Below are 21,860 nucleotides of genomic sequence, written 5' to 3'. Positions count from 1 at the left end.
TGTTCGCCGCTCGGGTGTGTATCCATACAGGGTGCCCATGGTGGGCCGGCCCACCCTGGGATTTTGGGTCGTCCCAGGCCCCGATTCCCCTCTATTCTGTTGCGCGCTTACGATCTCTACTCGCCCCCAGCCGCCTGCCTCACCGGCGACTTGCCGTCCCCGGAGGGCATGACTCTAGAAGGAAACGCCGGACTAACAGGAGGTCAGGAGCCGCTCGCCCAATAGCATCACCGCTGCCCGGGCGTGCCGTCGTGCCTACCTTCCCAGTTCATTCAGGGCTCAAGCATGCATCACCCACCAAGCCAACCCGATTTATCCTGAGATACGTCCTCAACACTCAGCAGCCACTCGTCATCACCCATTTTCTAATTGATTCATTACTCATTAGGCAGGACTGTCATTAGGGTTTGTTGTGTGCTTAGTGCTACCTACACTTAATGTTTCAGATGTATTTCGGTAATCTTTAGTACCTGTAAAGTTCACAGGGTTTTCAAAATTCCGGCCCTCGGAACAGACACTAGTCATTTTGGATTGTTGGTCGTAGTGACATTGACCCAGATTACTACTGCAAGACAGGTTTGTTGACAATTTTACTTGTCTTTCTTACTCATTCGATATAATATCCAATTATTCACGTCGATTAGTTGCAAACAATAAGTGTTAGACAAACTTCTTGATTCTGATTTTGAACGGTCTCTTACTGCAGTTACAATTCTACATACTTGTCCTAGTAAGCTCACAAGTAAATGATTGATTCACTACATCTATGCTTGCCTTGTCATATTTGTTGTCAATATTCTTTTAGGGTGGACCACCCTGTTTCTAAATACTGGAACCATAGACATGAGTGAATAGTATTTCTCTATGTGATCTCTTCCATCATGTGTGGGCCACGAACACTGCATTGTATAGAAAGAAAGTATCATTTCCAGCTTTTACATAGGTTTCGATCTTTTACATGGAATACAATCTGCCTACTTGCTTTGTGTCGCACTACCAACACTCCACCCTTGAAACTAAACATTATGCTATTCATAATTCCTTAATTTATTTGTTCAAATACGGATTTCATATGATTCTAATGTTCCTACTTCAATTTTGAAATGTGTGTCTGCCTGTTATAGAGACATAAGGGGTTTGTATTTCCGTGTGTGGTCTGGTCAGCACGGTTGCGGTGAACTTTGCATATGCAGGGGTTTATAGGGAGACACTCTTCGAGTTGAATCCGCAATGCATTCCATAGATAATCTGACTACTTTTTATGTTTTCATGAATCTCAGATTCTGAACAGCATCATAATGATTATGAGCTTGCACACATGAAAAGAATAAAGCATAACAATGCCATGACTGTCAAACTTGGCATTAAGGGACTGAAATCAAGTCTGGATGCAATGCAATGCAAACGCTCTCCACCTACAGATTCATGCTCGGAATATGATCCTAACAGTGATCCTGAGCTAGAGGGAGACCTAAGTCCATGTAGCTCCCTAGTGGAGGAGTCAGAGGAAGATGCCCTATCTTATTCATCCATCAAGGTGCTTGCTCTAACTTTCCAAGGTTACATTGGTCGCACATATCTTGCAACTGATGCTTTGCATTGCTTCTACTTTGTTGAACTGCCATTAGCTTAGTTTACACATCGTGTATGTGAATACGCCCTGCCTATCCATTTTCAGTACATATTTCATCTGTCATCATACCATATTTATCCATTCAAATGCTGTTCTTGTGTATCAAACGTTCAAAAGGAAGAGGGCGATTGCTGATCGTGGAGGAGCACAAGCAAAGTATTTGGAAAAGGTAGTGGCACTTGTTAAATCAAATAGCCCATTAGGTGTAGTTGCAATATCACCTGACCCACAAAACACCCCAACTCTAGCAGACTCTAGCCCTACTACACTGGTCATTTCTGATGCCCCAACTCAGCAGACCCCAACTGCAACAAACAGTATGATTATGCCAGTTGACACAGCACCGGCTCCATGATGCAAAACCCCCATTCCAGCAAAGAGTACACCAAATCCAGTTGCCACATCCCTTTTCGAACCAGAGAGAGCCCCAATTGCAGCAAATAGGACCCCTGTTCCATTTCATCCCATTTTAGAAGACGAAGCTTATATTGTTGTCAGGAACTTTGTGCGCATCTTTCCTTCATGGAAAGATTATACCGCAGACACAGAACAATTTCCCGTCTTCCTCCGCAACTTACGCATAAGTAATGTACTAATGTTATTCATGGCCATTACTGCATATGTTTCTGCTGACAGAAGACACAAGATTTCATTCTTATAAATAGGCGAGGAGCAAACTAGATTGTGAAGACGAGCAAGGGTTGGTTGCGCTTTTCAAGAACTCATTGATGAAGTATCGTTCCTACCTAAGGCAAGCGCACTTCAATGGAAAGCCTCTGAATGAAATTTCTGTAAAGTCTCCGGTGCTACATTTATCCGACGGTGACTGGAATAATCTTGTTACACATTGGTCTTGGCTGTAGCGTAAGGTACTGTCTATGATATCACATCACAATTTGAACTACATTTCTGCATTTGCCTTAATGTCTCACTTGTACGAAAAATGTTAGCAAAAGAACATTCGTTCTCAAGGGACCACAGAATCTCGCAACTATACTGCACACTACATTGCTCTTGTGAGTACCTCTTGCCCTATATGACCATACTTACTTTCATAGCTGTTTGATTATGTAGCATCACTGCACATGTTAGCCTCGTAATCGTCCATTTGGTGGAGATTATAAGATCCGTATGGACTCTTACATAAATTTAGAATCAACCCAATGCTTTTGAAGAGGTTTAGCTCTGTAGTCCTCTTATAAGGACTAAATGTGGTCTATCATTGTACTTACATTAACAACTAGTCCCTCCATCCCATAATATAAGAACGTTTTGTACAGTACACCAGTGTTCAAAACACTCTTGTATTATGGGAAGAGGGATTGCTTCATTGTGTAGCATTCTGCATCTTATCTCCCTCGCCCACCATTTACTAAAAAAGATTAGATCTATATTTAATCTTACCAACAAGTAGAATACACAGACAATGCCAGTGCAGAAGTGTAGCCCATTGCTCTTGTCAGTACATTTTGTCCTGTAATGCTTGTAGTTCCAGGGATTGGTAGTTGATTATGTAGCATCAATCTGCATCTTATCTTCATTATCCTCTATCCCTTCCAGTATTATCATATCTATAATTACTCTCTAGAAAATGTAGAGTACAGGCAATGCTTATGAAGAAGATTATGTGCTAAAATTCTTGAGTTATCCTTCCCTTGACATGGAGAAGGGCATTATAAAGCCGGTGTTAATTGTTAATGTAAGCCAGTCCTTCTAAAGCCTTTATCCTCAACTGCTATTTAATTTGCTCATACTCCTTATCGTTTACTGCTGTTTAGTTCGCTATTTCTACCAAAATGCATGTTCGCAAGAACCGTAAGTTCTAAGTTTTGCTTGTAAAACCAAATTCCTTATTCATACCATGCACATTACTCAATACTCCCTATATGTATGCTTGTTTTTGTGGATCTATAATCCAGTGTGTGGTGAAGCAGCCCAAATTTGCACCTTGTCATCTCCTGTTTTATCTTACTGATGTGGCTGATGATATGAACAACATGCCATGCACGTTAACCAAAATAGATATAATGATTTTCTTTGCCCTTCATCTATGCTTGTTATGTTGACATGGTAATCCAGTAGTGTGGTGAAGCTCCCCGGATTATGAACAATGTCAAATTATGCTATTGACATTTTGAACTTACTCTTTATTTTCTAATTTGAAATTGGATGGAATTGACAACACAGTTATCATCTTTGTTTATACATGTGCAAAACCTGTCATCTCTCTGCTTTGTTTCAGGGTGATATGCCTGATGGCATGCACAAGTCTGCTGAAGGTTGTGAGACAAACCCAACATATGTTGCAGCTAAGAAGGCAAAACATCTTGAAGATAGCGAGACAACCCCAAAGTCTTGTCTTGATGTAGTGTTCAAGTTACTTGAGACTAGCAGTCAGACAAGCTCACAGAATTCGTTGTCTGAATCAGTTTGACTTCTTCAGTCCCAAGTTCTAGCAGAAAGGCATTCTGTAACTCAACTTCGACTTGAAGTCCTATCTCTAAGAAAGATTGCGGAGAACAACAATGAGAACCTCATCGCTAAACAGCAACACCTGAAAGCTATGACCGACATGCTAGGCCGGTCTCACAGCCTTGCTCAGCAGCTTGCACAGCAGTTCCCCCGCAAGGCTAACCTTTCTTGAACTATCTTGGAAGTGGTTTCGGTTTAGTATTATTTTATTACGTTGCAATGGTGCCCAGTTTTTGTAATCTGCTTCTTCGTTGCGCTTTATGATCACTGGTGGCGAACTTCGATGCCCAGTGGATGTAATATACCTTAAATCCTTTATTGTATAGTGTAGGTTTATTATTAGTTACTATGTCGTAATTTCTTTATTGTATAGAGTAGGTTTGTTCTTAATTCCTACTAGTTACTGCCATCATTCGCTATCTAAAAAAAATCAGATGTAGTCGACCAGGCCGAAACATTCGACTCTAACGGGCCTGGTTTTTAGCGAGACACAATTGGGCCGGCCTGCGTCTTTTTTGAGCCCGAATGATTGGGGCCTTCACACTTTGCGCCAGGCCCACAACTTACACTGGCCTATATCTTAGTTGGGCCTTTTGTTGACCCAACACTTAGTTTGGCCCAGGTAGCGTTGGGCCATTAACAGGCTGAATATTATACTGGCCTGGTATGACCCAGATGAAACCATGGGCCTTTAGCAGGCCGAAATGTATGTTGGGCCTCAATTTTCACTAGTTGTTGACGGGCCTTCAACATGCTGAAATGTAGACTGGGCCTTTTTGGGCCCAGTTAGCTCACAAGTCGTTACCAGGACAAAACATATCTCGGGCCTTAGTTGGCCCACTGATATCATGGGCCTTTAAGAGGCTGAAAGCTTAGTACATGCATCAACGGGCTGAATTATGCGACATGCCTTTAACAGGCGCAAAGTCACGTTGGGCTTAACTGTTGCCACCTTTATCATGGGTCGTTAGTGGGCCCGATGTCCCGTCGGACCATATATGGCCCATGGGAAGCACGGGCCATTCCCAGGCCGAAAGTCACACCGGGCTGAAATGGGCCCATGTCTACATCGGGCCTCTAACAGGCCTAAAGTCACTGGGCTGTAGTTGGGCCCAAATATTCGGCGAACAATTAACGGGCCAGATCTGGCTTTGGGCCGTAAATGGGCCCAAATATTCGGCGAATAATTAACGGGCCAGATCTGGCTTCGGGCCGTAAATGGGCCTTTATTAAGCAGTCCGTTATTGGGCTGGCCCACTAGTACCTGAGTAAGTACTACGGGCCTTTGATTGGGCCGGTCTTTTTAACCTATATGGGCCACTGTTGGGCCCAGCCACGTGTCGACGTATCATCGACATCTGGCCCACTAACGAGCTGACAGGTGTTCCCTCCGGCCAATCGGAATTTTACACGTGGAAATTTCCCATTGGTCCGGGCTGTTAACGGGTTATCGGATCCAAAACCCGACCCGATAGCTTAACGGCGTTCCGTTACGGTGGATGCCACGTGTCAGTCACCCTCGACGAAAGCACTTCTGTGACGCATGATTTATCGTCATGGAAGTGGACACTTTCGTGATGATAATTTTGGTAATGTCATGGAACACTTCTACGACAACACATGTATGACTATCTTGATTCTATCATAAAATCGTCATGGATGTACATGCATAACAAAAAACGCGACCTACTGTGACAAACACGTATCATCACGGAAGTGTATTTTTTTGTAGTGGGTGTGGATAATAATAATAGTACACGTGCATTGGACTAAGCTGGAATCTGCAAGCATTCAATTAAATAGACAAGACAAGGTAATATGGGCTCTTGGTTAAATCAACAATAAAGCATATAAGAGCCACTCAACATTTTCATCATGGTCTTCTCCTCTTGACCCCCAAAGAAAAGAAAAGAAATAAAACTATTTACACGGGAAAGCTCCCAACAAGCAAAAGAAGAACTAGAATTCTTTTTGTTTTTTTTAATTACTACTACTACAGGCATGGAAAGTAGACTAGCTAAAAGTTATAACTAAATTTTTTGGTTTTTCTTAAAGTTTTTCAAACACCCAAGAAGAAGGCTAGAAAAAGAAAATAAACTAGCATGGATAGTACAATGAAAAAGTATGAGCACCAACATCTAGAATGAGTGTGTGAACATGAATGTAATGTCAGTGAGAAATACGTACTCCCCCAAGCTTAGGCTTTTGGCCTAAGTTGGTTTATGCCCATGGATCAAAGTGGTAGCTGGGGTCGTACTGAGATGCAGCAGCTACTGCCTCACGGGCTGCAGCTTGGAGGCGGGTTGCCTCCATCCTCCTCTCGTACTCGTTCGCCTCCTCCCTAGTTATAATATATCTCCTTTTTGCTTGATAGTCAAATAAACCAGGAGCAGGGAGAGCAACATGGACAGTGCGACGTCTGTCAAAGATTAGTCGGTATTAGAGGAATTGTTCATTCCTCTCAAGAAACTGATGGTTAACCATGAGATTATAATCTAGATAACCAGGAGGCAACTCCCTGTCACCTCCATGTATGGGTATACCAAGATAATTAACCACACGGGTTGCATAAATCCCTCCAAACAAGTCTCCATCTAAACCATTATTATGCAACCTACGTGCAACAATTGCCCCCAAGTTATATTGTTTATCACCTAATACAACATTCTTGAGAACACTAAGATCTGGAACACACATGTGACAAGCTTCATCTTTATCGTTAATGCATCTACCTACGAAGAGAGCAAAATAATATATAGCAGGAAAATGAATGCTCCCTATGGTAGCTTGTGCTATTTCTCTAGATTCCCCCATAGTGATACTAGCAAGGAAATCTTTATATTCATATTTACGGGGTTCGTTAACATTGCCCCACTGCGGGAATTTACAAGCAATAGTAAAATCTTCTAGATCCATGGTATATGATTTATCATAAAGATCAAATAAAACAGTGTGATAATTGCGCGAAGATGTGAATTTAAACCTTCTCACAAAGGAATCAGTAAGATAGTAGTGTTGGGAGCACTTATCTGCCATGAAGTCCTCAAGATCGGCATTACGCACATACGCGTCAAATTCATCCTTAATGCCTGCTTTGACCATAAATTCCTCTGACGTCCATTCACAAGGCCGTACTTGAGCTTCCCTCGGTGGTTCATCGTCCGGCTCACGCATTGCGAGCCTGGGTCCTTGCTTCCTTGAAGAACCACCTTGGTACATTTTCCTAGACATAATTCTTCCTCTTAAAAATTTCTAAAAATTTTAGTAACTCAAAATAAAATTGAACCAAACTCAACAAAATTGATAGCAACTACTCCCACAAGTGCCTAGAGACTATATCATGCATTGGAACTACTTGGGACCATATAAATTTGACATGCAAGCTCAAGAACACGGTCACCTTAGCAGCAAAATTTTGCAATGAATAAAACACTAGAACAAAAACTAATTGGACCATTGGAGGAGTCACATACCAAAGAACAATCCCCCAAAGCAGTTTTGTGAATGGAGCTTTGAGCAAGGAGATCAAAAATTACAGCAAAATGAGCTAGAACTTGTGCTTGAGCTGGATGGTGTTTTTTTGGGAGGAAGATGAAGTGTATGGGTGCAGCAATAAGTGGAGGGGCCACCATGGGCCCACAAGGCAGGGGGCGCGCCCTAGGGGGTGGGCGCACCCTGGACCCTCATGGCCAGATGCTTGCCCCCCTGTCGTGTTCTCAGTGCCAGATATTCTCAAATATTCTAGAAAAAATCATATTTAATTTTCAAGGCATTTGGAGAACTTTTATTTTTAGGGTATTTTTTATTGCAAGGATAATTCAGAAAACAGACAGAAAATACTATTTTTGCTTTATTTAATCTAAATAACAGAAAGTAAAAGGAGGGTACAGAAGGTTTTGCTTTCTAACTTCATCCATCTCATGCTCATCAAAAGGAATCTACTAACAAGGTTGATCAAGTCTTGTTAACAAACTCATTCCAAATAACATGGAACCGGAGAAATTTGGAATAACACTAGGTTACCTCAACGGGGATATGTACATCCCCAATAATAAGAATATCATATTTCTTCTTGACAGTAGGAAGAGGAAATTCAGAACCTCCAATAATAATTGATGGAATTTTTCCAATAGAATTGATACTATGAACTTAAGGTTGTTTCCTCGGAAAGTGTACCGTATGCTCATTACCATTAACATGAAAAGTGACATTGCCTTTGTTGCAATCAATAACAGCCCCTGCAGTATTCAAAAAGGGTCTACCAAGGATAATCGGCATACTATCGTCCTCGGGAATATCAAGAATAACAAAGTCCGTTAAGATAGTAACGTTTGCAACCACAACAGGCACATCCTCACAAATACTGACAGATATAACGATTGATTTATCGACCATTTGCAAAGATATTTCATTAGGTGTCAACTTATTCAATTCAACTCTATGATATAAAGAGAAAGGCATAACACTAACACCGGCTCCAAGATCACATAAATTAGTTTTAACATAGTTTCTTTTAATGGAGTATGGTATAGTTGGTACTCCTGGATCTCCCAGTTTCTTAGGTATTCCACCTTTAAAAGTATAATTAGCAAGCATGATGGAAATTTCAGCTTCCGGAATCTTTATTTTATTTGTAACAATATATTTCATGTATTTAGCATAATGATTCACTTTAAGCATATCAGTCAAACGCATACGCAAAAAGATAGGTCTAATCATTTCAGCAAAGCGCTCAAAATCCTCATCATCCTTTTTCTTGGATGGTTTAGAAGGAAAAGGCATGTGTTTCGTTCTCCTTCTTTACCATGCTTCCTAGCAACGAAGTCTCTCTTATCATAACATTGATTCTTTGATTGTGGGTTATCAAGATCAACAGCAGGTTCAATCTCTACATCATTTTTATTTCTAGGTTGAGCATCAACATGAACATCATCATTAACATTATCACTAGGTTCATGTTCATCACCAGATTGTGTTTCATCATTAGAAATAGAAATATCATTGGGATTCTCAGGTGTGTCTACAACGGATTCACTAGAAGCATGCAAAGTCCTACTCCCTCCGTTCCTAAATATAAGGTGCGTTAGTTTTTCAAAAAGTCAACTGTTGTCTATGTTTGACCAACTTTACAGCAAAATATATAATGATTTGTAATACTAAATATATAAAATGTAAAAATATAGTTCATGATGAATCTAGTGATAATGATTTGATATTCTAAATATTGATATTTTTGTCTATAAACTTGGTCAAACTTAGAGAAGTTTGACTTTTTGGAAAAATAATACACCTTATATTGAGGAACGGAGGGAGAATCATTTTTATTTTTCTTCCTCTTAGAAGGACTAGGTGCATCAACATTATTTCTTTAAGAATCTTGCTCAATTCTCTTAAGGTGGCCCTCAGGATACAAAGGTTCCTGAGTCATTTTACCCGTTCTAGTTGCTACTCTAACAGCAAAGTCATGTTTATTATTCAATTCATTGAGCAAATCATTTTGAGCCTTAAGCACTTGTTCTACTTGAGTGGTAACCATAGAAGCATGTTTACTAATGAGTTTAAGTTCACCCTTAACTCTAGACATATAATCACTTAAGTGTCCAATCATATAAGCATTTTGTTTCAATTGTCTACCAACATAAGCATTGAAGTTTTCTTGTTTAGCCATAAAGTCATCAAATTCATCCAAGCATTGGCTAGCAAAGTTAGTAGACGGGATTTCAACTTTATCATATCTATAGAGAGAATTTACCTTTACTACCTGTGTCGGGTTATCAAGACCATGTATTTCTTCAATAGGTGGGGTAAATTCTTAACATCTTCAGCTTTAATACCTTTTTCTTTCATAGATTTCTTTGCCTCTTGCATATCTTCAGGACTGAGAAATAGAACACCTCTTTTCTTCGGAGTTGGCTTAGGAGTTGGTTCAGGAAGTGTCCAGTTGTTTTAATTAGTCAACATATTATTCAATAACAATTCAGCTTGATCGATAGTTTTTTCCCTGAAAACACAACCAACACAACTATCCAGGTGGTCTCTGGAAGCATCGGTTAGTCCATTATAAAAGATATCAAGTATTTCATTTTTCTTGAGAGGATGATCAGGTAAAGCATTAAGTAATCGAAGAAGCCTCCCTCAAGCTTGTGGGAGACTCTCTTCTTCAATTTGCACAAAATTATATATTTCCCTTAAAGCAGCTTGTTTCTTATGAGCAGGGAAATATTTAGCAGAGAAGTAATAAATCATATCCTGGGGACTACGCACACAACTAGGATCAAGAGAGTTAAACCAAGTTTTAGCATCATCCTTTAATGAGAACGAAAATATCTTAAGGATACATTAGTGGTGAGTTTTCTCATCATTACCGAACAGGGTGGCTATATCATTTAACTTAGTAAGATGTGCCACAACAGTTTTAGATTCATAGCCATAAAAAGGATCAGATTCAACCAAAGTAATTATATCAGGATCGACAGAGAAATCATAATCCATATCAGTAACACAAATAGGTGAAGTAGCAAAAGTAGGGTCATATTTCATTCTAGCATTTAGAGACGTTTCTTTCAGTTTAGCTAGTAACTTCTTAAGACCAGATCTATCATTGCAAGCAAGAAAATCTCTAGCAGTTTCTTCATCCATAACGTAACCCTTAGGCACAACAGATAATTCATATTTAGGGGGAGAACCTTCATCATCACTTTCATCAATAATTTCATTCTCTCTAGCCCTAGCAAGTTGTTCATCAAGAAATTCACCTAATGGCACAGTAGTATCAAGCATAGAAGTAGTTTCATCATAAGTATCATTCATAGTAGAAGTGACATCATCAATAACACTCGATATATCAGAATTAATAGCAGAAGCAGGTTTAGGTGTCACAAGCTTACTCATAACAGAAGGAGAATCAAGTGCAGAGCTAGATGGTAGTTCCTTACCTCCCCTCGTAGTTGAGGGATAAATCTTGGTTCTTTCGTCTTTCAAGTTCCTCATAGTGATCAACAGATATAAATCCCAAGTGACTCAAAGAATAGAGCTATGCTCCACGACAACGGCGCCAAAAAATAGTCTTGATAACCCACAAGTATAGGGGATCGCAACAGTTTTCGAGGGTAGAGTATTCAACCCAAATTTATTGATTCGACACAAGGGGAGCCAAAGAATATTCTCAAGTATTAGCAGTTGAGTTGTCAATTCAACCACACCTGGATAACTTAATATCTGCAGCAAAGTTTTTAGTAGCAAAGTAGTATGGAAGTAATGGTAACAGTGACAGTTTTGTAGTAATTGTAACTGTGTCAACGGTAAAGTAACTAAGCAAAGAACAATATGAGAAAAGCTCGTAGGCATTGGATCAGTGATGGATAATTATGTCGGATGCGATTGCTCATGCAATAGTTATAACATAGGGCGGCACAGAACTAGCTCCAGTTCATCAATGTAATGTAGGCATGTATTTCGAATATAGTCATACGTGCTTATGGAAAAGAACTTGCATAACATCTTTTGTCCTACCCTCCCATGGCAGCGGGGTCCTATTGGAAACTAAGGGATATTAAGACCTCTTTTTAATAGAGTACTGGACCAAAGCATTAACACTTAGTGAATACATGAACTCCTCAAACTACGATCATCACCGGTAAGTATCCCGACTATTGTCACTTCGGTGTTAACGGATCATAACACATAATAAGTGACTATAGACTTGCAAGATAGGATCAAGAACTCGCATATATTCATGAAAACATAATAGGTTCAGATCTGAAATCATGGCACTCGGGCCCTAGTGACAAGCATTAAGCATAGCAAAGTCATAACAACATCAATCTCAGAATATAATGGATACTAGGGATCAAATCCTAACAAAACTAATTTAATTACATGGTAAATCTCATCCAACCCATCACCGTCCAGCAAGCCTACGATGGAATTACTCACGCACGACGATGAGCATCAAGAAATTGGTGATGGAGAAAGTTTGATGATGACGACGGCGACGGATCCCCCTCTTCGGAGCCCCGAACGGACTCCAGATCAACCCTCCCGAGAGAGATTAGGGCTTGGCGGCGGCTTCGTGTCGTAAAACGTGATGAATCCTTCGCTCTGATTTTTTTCTCTCCGAACATGAATACATGGAGTTGGGGTTGAGGTCGGTGGAGCCTCAGGGGGCCCACGAGGCAGGGGGCGCACTATGGGGGGGGGGGGGGGGGCGCCCCCACCCTCGTGGACAGGGTGTGGCCCCCCGGGTGCTAATTCTTTCGCCATTATTTTTTATTATTTCCAAAAAGTTGCTCCGTGCATTTTCATGTCATTCACCATGACAGTTCTGCTGAAAACAACGTTAGTCCGGGTTAGTTCCATTTAAATCATGCAAGTTAGAGTTCAAAATAAGGGCAAAAGTGTTTGGAAAAGTAGATACGACGGAGATGTATCAGCCACGATGCATCCCGTGTTTCACGTGTCCCAGCTACGCCGAGCCTTATCACCGGGTACGACAATTCAGTCTGAACTTCCTTACAACGCTAATGATTTGGCTGTGCCTAGTGAGATCCTACGATCTAAATGGCACCGTAAGAATGAAGACATGATCGAGCAAGTCAAAGTCAGATGGACCGGCGCCTCCAACCTAAACGACATTTGGGAAGATTGGCAAGCACTGCAGGCTCGCTTTCTCACGCAGCGACTTGGGGTCAAGCCGCCACTCAAGAAAGAGGAGATGTTAGCGACCCTGACAGTGTGGACCCGCGAGCCAGCGAGCAACGTTAGGAGGAGGCGCGGCCCAGCCGCGCTAGAAAGGTCAACACAAGATACACGGGCCAGAATGGGCCACAGCCAAACAACGCTCTACTTAACCCTCGAGCGACGACAGGATCAGCATCCGGTGGATCAGAAACAACCCGACGGCGGCTACCTACTTTCGTTTCCTAGAACCCTAGTTCATCCCTGTTCTTCCATTCGAGCACTGCTCTTGTAATCGACTGTAATAGCTACTACTGTACTTCAGAGAGCATAATAGATCGATTCCTCCACCCTGGCCCTATCAGTCTCCGCCGCCCTCGAGGCACATCCTGGGCCCTTCCCCTTCGCCAGCCTCAACTGCAGCTTCATGGACGCCGCCGACCGCCGCGTGCTCGCGCGCTGGTTCCAGATCCTTGTCACCAAGGGCGTCGACGAACTCGTCTTCGTCAATCGCCCCTCGCCCCTCGCCCCATCCCGGCCTGCCCCTCCCTTCCTCGCTCTTTAGCTGCGCCTCCCTCTGCCGGCTCTGCATCGGCGCTGTTCCCGAATACCGCCGCCCTCCCACGCGGCGCCGCCTTCCCCAACCTTCTGGAGCTTGTGCTTGACTGCGTCGTCATGGAGGACAAAGACCTGGAGTTCGTGCTCGCCGTAGCCCCGTGCTGGAGATCCTCGTGGTCGCTGGAAGCCGGAACTCATTGCAAGCTCGCATGACCAACCAGAGCCTACGGTGCACGCAGTTCTGCTTGTCCATCCCGGAGGAGGTCGCCGTGGTGGACGCCGCAAGCCTGGAGCGTCTCTTTCTCTGGAGAAATAGGAGCGAAATGAGCATGACAGTCAAAGATTGGCCATGCCCCTAAGCTGCGTGTGCTGGGATACCTGGAGCCAGGAGTGCACATTCTGCAGATCGGCAGCACCATCATCAAGGTACGCGCAGCGGCATGCCCATTCATATCTCAAGTTGCATTTCTTTTCATGAACAAGGTTTCGACACGAAGTAATAGATCAATAGACGAGTCAAATGCTAAAAGAGAACAATGTTATAAAATTCAGTTCATTCAGCAGTAATCATACAGTCATACAATGTGCCGACAACAAGTAAGATTAGCAAAAACGAGCAATTAACATGATTAACCGAAATACTATGATGAACCATTTTCGCTGAATGGGCATGCCGATGCGCTAGCAGGCCGCGCGCAGCAGCCTGCAGCCTCACCGCCGCCGACACGTGGCGGGTAGCGATCCAAGAAGGAAGCGGTGACGGCGACGGCGGGGACTGGACTTGGTGGAGCGGGACTCCCGCCGGCGCAGTCGATGCGGGTCCGGAGCTAACCGGCGGTGGCTGCTGCAGCTGCTGCAGCTGCTGCGGCGGAGCGCCGGGCGCGGCGGAGGCCGTCAGGAGTGGCGGCTGCCACTGCAACCAGGGTTGGGCGGTGGTGGCGATGGATGGCAGCTGCAGCGGCTGCTGCAGTGGCCCGGCTAGCGCGGCGAAGGCCGCCTGGTGCGGCGGCTGCCACGACAGCCACGACGGAGCGGGGGCGGCGATGGGCGTTGGAAGTGCGGCGGGAGCCGGCGTCGGCCACTACGGGGCGGCGGCGGCAGCTGCAGCTGGGGCTGCAGCGTCCCAGCAAACGCCGCGGAGGCCCCTGGATGCGGCGAGTACCACGGCAGGGCCGGCGGCCCGATGGCGACGGTCGGCGGCAGGGGCGGCGGCGGCCCGTAGGGGCTGGCCAGGTACAGCCGGATCTCCTGGACGATTGTGACGAGGTCGTTGAGGACCCCGGTGATCTCCTCCGGAGTGTAGGCGGCGGCCGGTGGTGCGGTGGCGGCACCGGAGGATGCGACCAGCGGCGCGGACGGGGAGGGCAGTGGCGCGGTGTAGATGGCCAGCGGCGGAAGCGACGGGGTGGGCGGCGGCGAAGACATGATCGGAACTGAGCTATCTGATATCAAATTGGTAGAACCAGGGGTCCTACCGGACCAGCTCTGGAGGTTGTAGGGGAAGGATGGAGCGGGGCGTGGCGATGAGTGGGCGCGCCGGCGGCTGGGCGCCGTCGCGTCGGAGGAAGATGGCGGCGGTGGCTAGGGTTAGAGGCGGCTAGGGTTCCGGCTCCTCTGGGAGCCGGGCAACAGGAATAATAATATTCTTATTGCTTAATCTCAAAAAGAGTCTTATAGCATATATTTATAACCTAGATAACTTGCATACGAATTAACCTAAGATAACTTGTGGGCTAAGATTGACCGGTGGGTCTTTTACGGAGTACTCCGACCAGGCGCCACCCGCCTCGCTGCTCCGCCCCTCCGAGCCCTCTCGACACGGCGCTCCGACGCAGACACCGCCACAGTTCGCCAAGATCGACTTCGCCACCTATGACGGCACAAAGGACCCTCTCAACCGGCTCAACTAGTGCGACCAGTTTTTTCGCGGGCAGCGCACCCTCGCATCGGAGCGTACCTGGCTTGCTTCTTACCACCTCCGCGGCGCGGCCCAGACGTGGCATTACGCTCTCGAGCAGGACGAGGGCGCCATGCCTCCTTGGGAGCGCTTCCGCGAGCTCTGCCTCCTTCGCTTTGGGCCTCTGGTTCGCGGGAGCCGCCTGGCGGAGCTCGGCGCCTTCCCTTCACCTCCACGGTGTAGGACTTCGCCGACCGTTTCCAGGCCCTGGCATGCCATGCGTCGGGCGTGACGGCGCAACAGCGGGCCGACCTCTTTGTCGGTGGACTTCCGGATCACATCCGCGTGGACATGGAACTTCGGGGACCCCAGGATCTCCAGTTGGCCATGTACTACGCCCGCGCGTTCGAGCGCCGCCCGGTGGCCATCCAGCGGGCATCATCGTCCCGGACCGCTGGGTCGCTACCCGGGCCGGATTCCGTGCAGGGTCGGCCTGCGCAGGCTTCCGCGACACCCCTCGCCGCGACCGCGGCGCGCCCGTTCCGCTGGCTCACCTCAGCCGAGCTACTCGAGCGTCGCCGCCAAGGGTTGTGCTTCAACTGTGACGAGTCCTACACGCCCGGCGATGCCTGCCCGCGACTCTTCTACCTGGAGGTTACAGACTACATTCCGAAGGACGCCGTCGTCGCCGACCTGGCCGCCCCAGCTGTCGAGAAGGTGTTTGACGCTGGTTGATCACCTCGAGAAGTTCAGCAAGCGCTTCCCCACCTTACAGCTCGAGGACGAGCTGTTTGTGCAGGCGGGAGAAGTGTTATGACCGGTTTAGCTTACGGCCGTGAAAGGCCCACCGGGCAATCTTAGCCCACAAGTTATCCTAGGTTAATTTGTATGCAAGTTATCTAGGTTATAAATATATGCTGTAAGACTCTTTTTGAGATTAAGCAATAAGAATATTATTATTCCTATTGCCCGACTCCCAGAGGAGCCGGAACCCTAGCCGCCTCTAACCCTAGCCGCCGCCGCCATCTTCCTCCGACGCGACGGCGCCCAGCCGCCGGCGCGCCCGCTCATTGCCACGCCCCGCTCCATCCTTCCCCTACAACCTCCGGAGCAGGTTCGGTAGGACCCCTGGTTCTACCACTCCCCTAGCCATGTATCCTCCGAGAATCTTGTGGAAGTACCATTTCCAACTACAAATTTTGTCCTATTGAAAAAGGCTTATTTCACTCGCATGAGTCCCTTCCAAAAAGGCGAATCAGTCGGTCTTACCGTCACCTGGGACAAGGTTTTAGACTGTAGGTACTTATTATGAAGAATCTGTGCCCAAGTGGCATCTGTCTCTACAGATAACTTATACATCCATTTGCTGAGATGACATCTGTTCTTCACCTCTAAATTTTCAATGCCTAGACCCCCTTGGTCTTTCGGCCTACAAATGATATCCCACTTAGCGAGTCTGTATTTTCTTTTTAATTCATCGCTCTGCCAGAAGAAGCGCGATCGATAGAAATCTAGCCTTTTCCGTACTCCAACTGGTACTTCGAAAAAAGACTGGTACTTCGAAAAAAGACAATAAAAACATAGGCATACTTGTGACAACTGAATTAATCAGAATCAATCGTCCTCCGTATGACATAAGCTTGCCCTTCCAGCAACTAAGTTTTTTCTCAAATTGATCTTCAATGCACTTCCACTCTTTGTTAGAAAGCTTGCGATGGTGGCTTGATATACCCAAATACGTGAAGGGTAGAGATCCCAATTTGCACCCGAACAATTCTTTGTAAGCTTGCTGTTCTTCTTTAGCTCTTCCAAAGCAGAACAATTCACTTTTGTGGAAGTTAATCTTCAACCCCGACAATTGTTCGAACAAGCATAAAACTAGCTTCATGTTTCTAGCTTTAGCTAAATCATGCTCCATAAAGATGATAGTATCATCAACATACTGTAGGATAGATACTTCCCCTTCAACTAAATGCGGGGCGAGGCCACCTACCTGACCATCATCCTTGGCCCTTCCTATTAGGATTGTCAACATGTCAACGACTATGTTGAACAGAATCGGCGACATCGGATCTCCTTGTCGCAGACCCTTGTGTGTCTGGAAATAATGACCTATGTCATCATTAATCCTGATTCCAACACTCCCTTTTTGCGTGAACGAATCTACCTGGTCTCTCCAGGCTTGATCGAATCCTTTCATACGCAAAGCCTGCTGAAGAAATGGCCATTTTACCTTGTCGTACGCTTTCTCAAAATCCACTTTGAAAACCACCCCATCTAGTTTTTTCGTGTGGATTTCATGGAGCGTTTCATGCTGAACCACAACTCCTTCTAGGATGTTTCTGTCCGGCATGAAAGCAGATTGGGACGGCTGCACCACGGAATGCGCAATCTGTGTAAGCCTTAGTCCCAACTTTGGTGAAGATTATAAAGGTAACATTAAGAAGACAGATCGGCCTAAATTGCTCAATCCTCACAGCCTCTGTTTTCTTAGGAAGCAGAGTGATAGTACCGAAATTCAAGTGAAACAACTGCAACTGACCCAAGAAAAGATCCTGGAACATCGGAAGCAAGTCCCCCTTAATGATGTGCCAACACTTTTTCTAAAACTCCGCCGGAAAACCATCCGGTCCTGGAGCTTTATTATTTTTCATTTGGGAAATTGCTTCAAACACCTCTTTCTCCGAAAAAGCGGCCAAGTGTTCTGCTACGCCCATTCTTTGCCCGGAGCCAGTGACCGAGGCGATTGGTGCACCGCTATCCTGCCCCATTTCGTCCTTCCCCATCAAATACCTTGGGCTCCCCTTGTCTGCGCAAAGCTTCTTCCACTGACCTCATGCCCCTGGTCAACAAGCTCTTCCAGAAACTTGTTACCTGGAAGGCATCGCTCCTCTCTCGGGGGGAGCAGCTCGCCCTAGTGCGTCACGTGCTCACCGCCATGCCCACCCACATCTTGCTGCCGATGGCAATCCCCCCTCCCATCCTGAAGAAAATCACCAGGGTCATCCGTGACTTCCTCTGGCAGGGCTGCAAGGAAGTGAGAGTCGGCTGCTGCCTGGTCAGCTGGGCCAAGATATGCCGGCCGCTGGAGTTTGGGGGCCTCGGCGTTCGTGATCTGTAGTGCTCGGGCATTGCTCTTCGTACCCGGTGGCTCTGAGCCACTGACCCCTTCGTCCATGGCGGCACCTGCAGCTGCCCTGTGAGCCCGAGGTGCAGCAGCTGTTCTGGGCATCCACCAATTGGACCCTGGGGAACAGCCAGACTTGCCGATTCTGGATTGGCCACTGGCTCGACGGCCAATCCATTGCTGAAATCGCACCTAGCTATGCTAACTGCCCTTGCCCCGCGCCGCGGCTGGCATACGCGCCATGTCAGCCAGGGCCTCGATCAGCTAACCTGGATTGCTGACATCAACGGAGACCTTTGGACCCCTTGTCTGCGAGTATGTCGACTTATGGTGACGCATCCAGCATGTTTCCCTTTCCCTGGCCCTGGACGTCCTGACCTGGTGTTGGTCAGCCAAGTGCACCTACCCCGCGAGTTCCTGCTACAACGCCCTCCTCCTTGGTTCCACGACGGTGCCGCTCTGGCGTAGCTGGGCCCCTCGCAATGTCAAATTCTTCCTTTGTTTGGCATCTCAGAACCACTGCTGGAGTGCTCATCGTTTGGCAAGCTGCGGTCTCCACTCTCCAACACACACCACTGCTGGACTGCTGATTGTTTGGCAAGCCGTTTTCTCTTGGATAGCCTGGCATGAAATCTTGTCTTGGAGCCGCCTACCAGTTCAGCGTGCCAATGGCACGGTCGCCTTCTTCGTTTGATGGTCGGGTGTCACCATGGCTGCACCTCCTTGCCTTCACAAAGGATTGGCATCGCTTGTTATCACCACCGTCTGGGCCCTATGGAAGCACCGCAATGCCATCATATTCGAGGGCGCGCATCCCTCTACCACCCAGCTGTCCAGCAATATCAGGGACGAAGCTCGGCGATGGGCACGGCGGGTGCCAAAGGACTAGATAGGATTTTACCTGTAACCTGAACTCCCTGACCTGGGGCTGAACAACCCCATTCACTCATGCTCACCTTGTAACCTCAATGGCGCCTCTCTGTGTACGTCACTTGAGGTTACCCCCCTGTATTTTTCCACCCCTACCTATCAATGGAATGATACGCCTCAAGCGTATTCACGAAAAAATACTGGGTAATTACTCAGGCAATCAATTACTGGATGGAGTACAAGGTGAGTATGTATGACTGCTTGTTTAGGATTTAGAGCATCTGTAATCATACTTTTGCCTTACAGTGATACGGGTTGATGGCTGAAACTTCGGACAGTATACTGTATGAGTTATATCATTTCCAATTTCCCATCTGTTTCTTGCTGATTTGCAGTTACAAGTCGTAGCTTCCTGATCTTCGTTTACAACTACATGATTGATTATAATGATTTTGCTCAAGTCTTGATCCTTTTGCACCCCTTCCTTCTGGTTAAAAATTTGCGTGATTTATTGATCTCCAATTATCCATTTCTTTCATGAGGTGACCCTGCTTTTCGTACTCCTAGATCAAACTAATGTCTTTTTTAGAAGGATTTCTTATCTTTTTCTATGTGTTAAGGATTCACTAATGATTTCCTTAATGGCTGGGTGATTTCTCTTATCTTTTACAAGATTTTAAAAAAACTTGCTAAAGTGTACATGACATATATCCCTTTACCATTCAGATGCTTATTTCTTCCATCAATGGAAGGCTGCCTAGTTCCTGATAGATCTAGACTTTTATACTACCTCTGTCCTATAATATAAGATGTTATTACAACCAATGTACTCATATATTGGTTGTAATAACATCTTATATTATGTGATGGAGGGAGTACCTGTTTACCTATTCTCATGAAGCATTGAAAGTCCAGAAAACAGCAATCTGTTTGTGCTTTATCACATTGATAGTTTTTTGTTAGCAGTAACTTTGAATATATTGGGTGTCGGAAAAGCATGCTGCGACCACACTATCCTAACGATTTTTTTCTATTGCTTTAAATCATTTTTCTTTAAATATTTTTGAACTATTTAGGGATATTTGAACTCCAGATATTCGTTTTGTTGAACTATATTTTAATATTTTTGCTTTCTGATATTTGGAATCCAAAACCCGATGAATCATTTTCTGTATTTGTATTTGATATGGCAATGCTATTAATGTATCTTTCAGAAATTAATACTACATGCAGCTTTATTGAGTCCCAGCATGAGGTTTTACACCTGAATGCTAAGTGATGAACACCTTTACATGGTAACCAGTAGCGTCATCCAAAATTGATGGTCTAAAATAAGTTCGGTGCACCTTAAACACTATACATCAATCTGTTACTCTAAATAGACGAATTGAGTAGAAGGCAAATGCCTGGTCGATCACCGCATAATTACCACATGTAAGCAAATAACCTTCACCAAATGTTAGAAAATTGAATGTCAATCGTGTTTGATTGATTTTTGCTCTTTTGATGCATTGAAGGCTGGAACAAAAGCAAGCGCATGTACCAATGTGTCAAGCGTCCAGATGTTGGCTTTGCAACTGCATTTTAGAGAGTGCAGTCAAGTCAAGATGCTTCCCAGCTTCCTCAGATGCTTTCCTAACTTGGGGATGCTGATTGTCGAGGTACCCCACCCTTTTTCTTGCTTCATTTCGCATTTGGAGCATCATCAGTACATTGAATCAGATCGCTGCTGCATAATCAGCAATTCAGCACCGTGTGCAGCTAAACTGTTTGCTTACCGAAATTGCAGTCTTCTCTTGAAACCACCAGCAGCCGTAGTCTCAAGTTCTGGCAGGAGACAGGTCCTATTGAGTGTGTCCAGTCGCACCTTGAGACTCTTGTCTTTCTGTGAACTACAAGGGATAATAACGAGTTTGATTTTCTCTTGTTCATCGTGGAGAATGCACCAAAGCTGGAGAGGTTGTTCATCAAAATGAAACAAGACGTAACTTATGCTGAGAAGCAAGTGGTGACTGCCAAACTGAGTGGTCTTAGTTCTGCTAATTGGGCTAATACAGACTGCAAAATGCGATTCGAGATCAGTAGCTATCCTATTGGAGGTAGTTCTTGGAGCCTCAAAGAGGGCTCAGATTTGTCTTCTGATGATCCTTTTTCCTGCCTCTGAACTCAAATGTGCCTGCATATTTCGGCGCCCAGGATTTCACAAGAAGTGCAACTTTTCTGTTTGCAATGGTTTCGGTTGTTGGAATATGTGAAGGCTGGGCAGAGTTCTGTTGGATAGGGTTCTACTTCTACTAGCATAGGTAGCTTTATTTGCTAAATTTATATGTATAAAGTTAGTGTAAAGTTGAGTCACTTATTTTGGGCTGCTGTCATTAATGTCATGTGGTTTCGTCGATGTGTTCCTTCTGGTGTGATCGGCGATGCAAATGAGTTGAGATTTCACCTTATCTCGGTAGTCCTTGTTTATGCATCCTGTCTTGCCTCGGGCTGAAACCAAGCTGGATTTCAAATCATCCACGACAAATGTTGTTAGCCCAAACCACACTGGATTCCTGTCACACCCTTGCCGTCGGCGAGGCTCAGCCACCGGATTTATGTGCTAACCCTAGATACTTGGGAGAGAG

General features: G+C 45.3%; 1 pseudogene; it reads left to right on the top strand.

Moving 5' to 3' along the window:
* The first annotated feature begins 12,686 nt into the window (after positions 1 to 12,686).
* LOC123139173 (uncharacterized) lies at positions 12,687 to 21,631 on the top strand (annotated as a pseudogene).
* Positions 21,632 to 21,860: the final 229 nt, after the last annotated feature.

The sequence above is a fragment of the Triticum aestivum genome, chromosome 6B, assembly GCF_018294505.1.
Source record: "Triticum aestivum cultivar Chinese Spring chromosome 6B, IWGSC CS RefSeq v2.1, whole genome shotgun sequence".
NCBI lineage: Eukaryota > Viridiplantae > Streptophyta > Magnoliopsida > Poales > Poaceae > Triticum > Triticum aestivum.
This window is presented reverse-complemented; position numbering and strand designations above follow the sequence as displayed.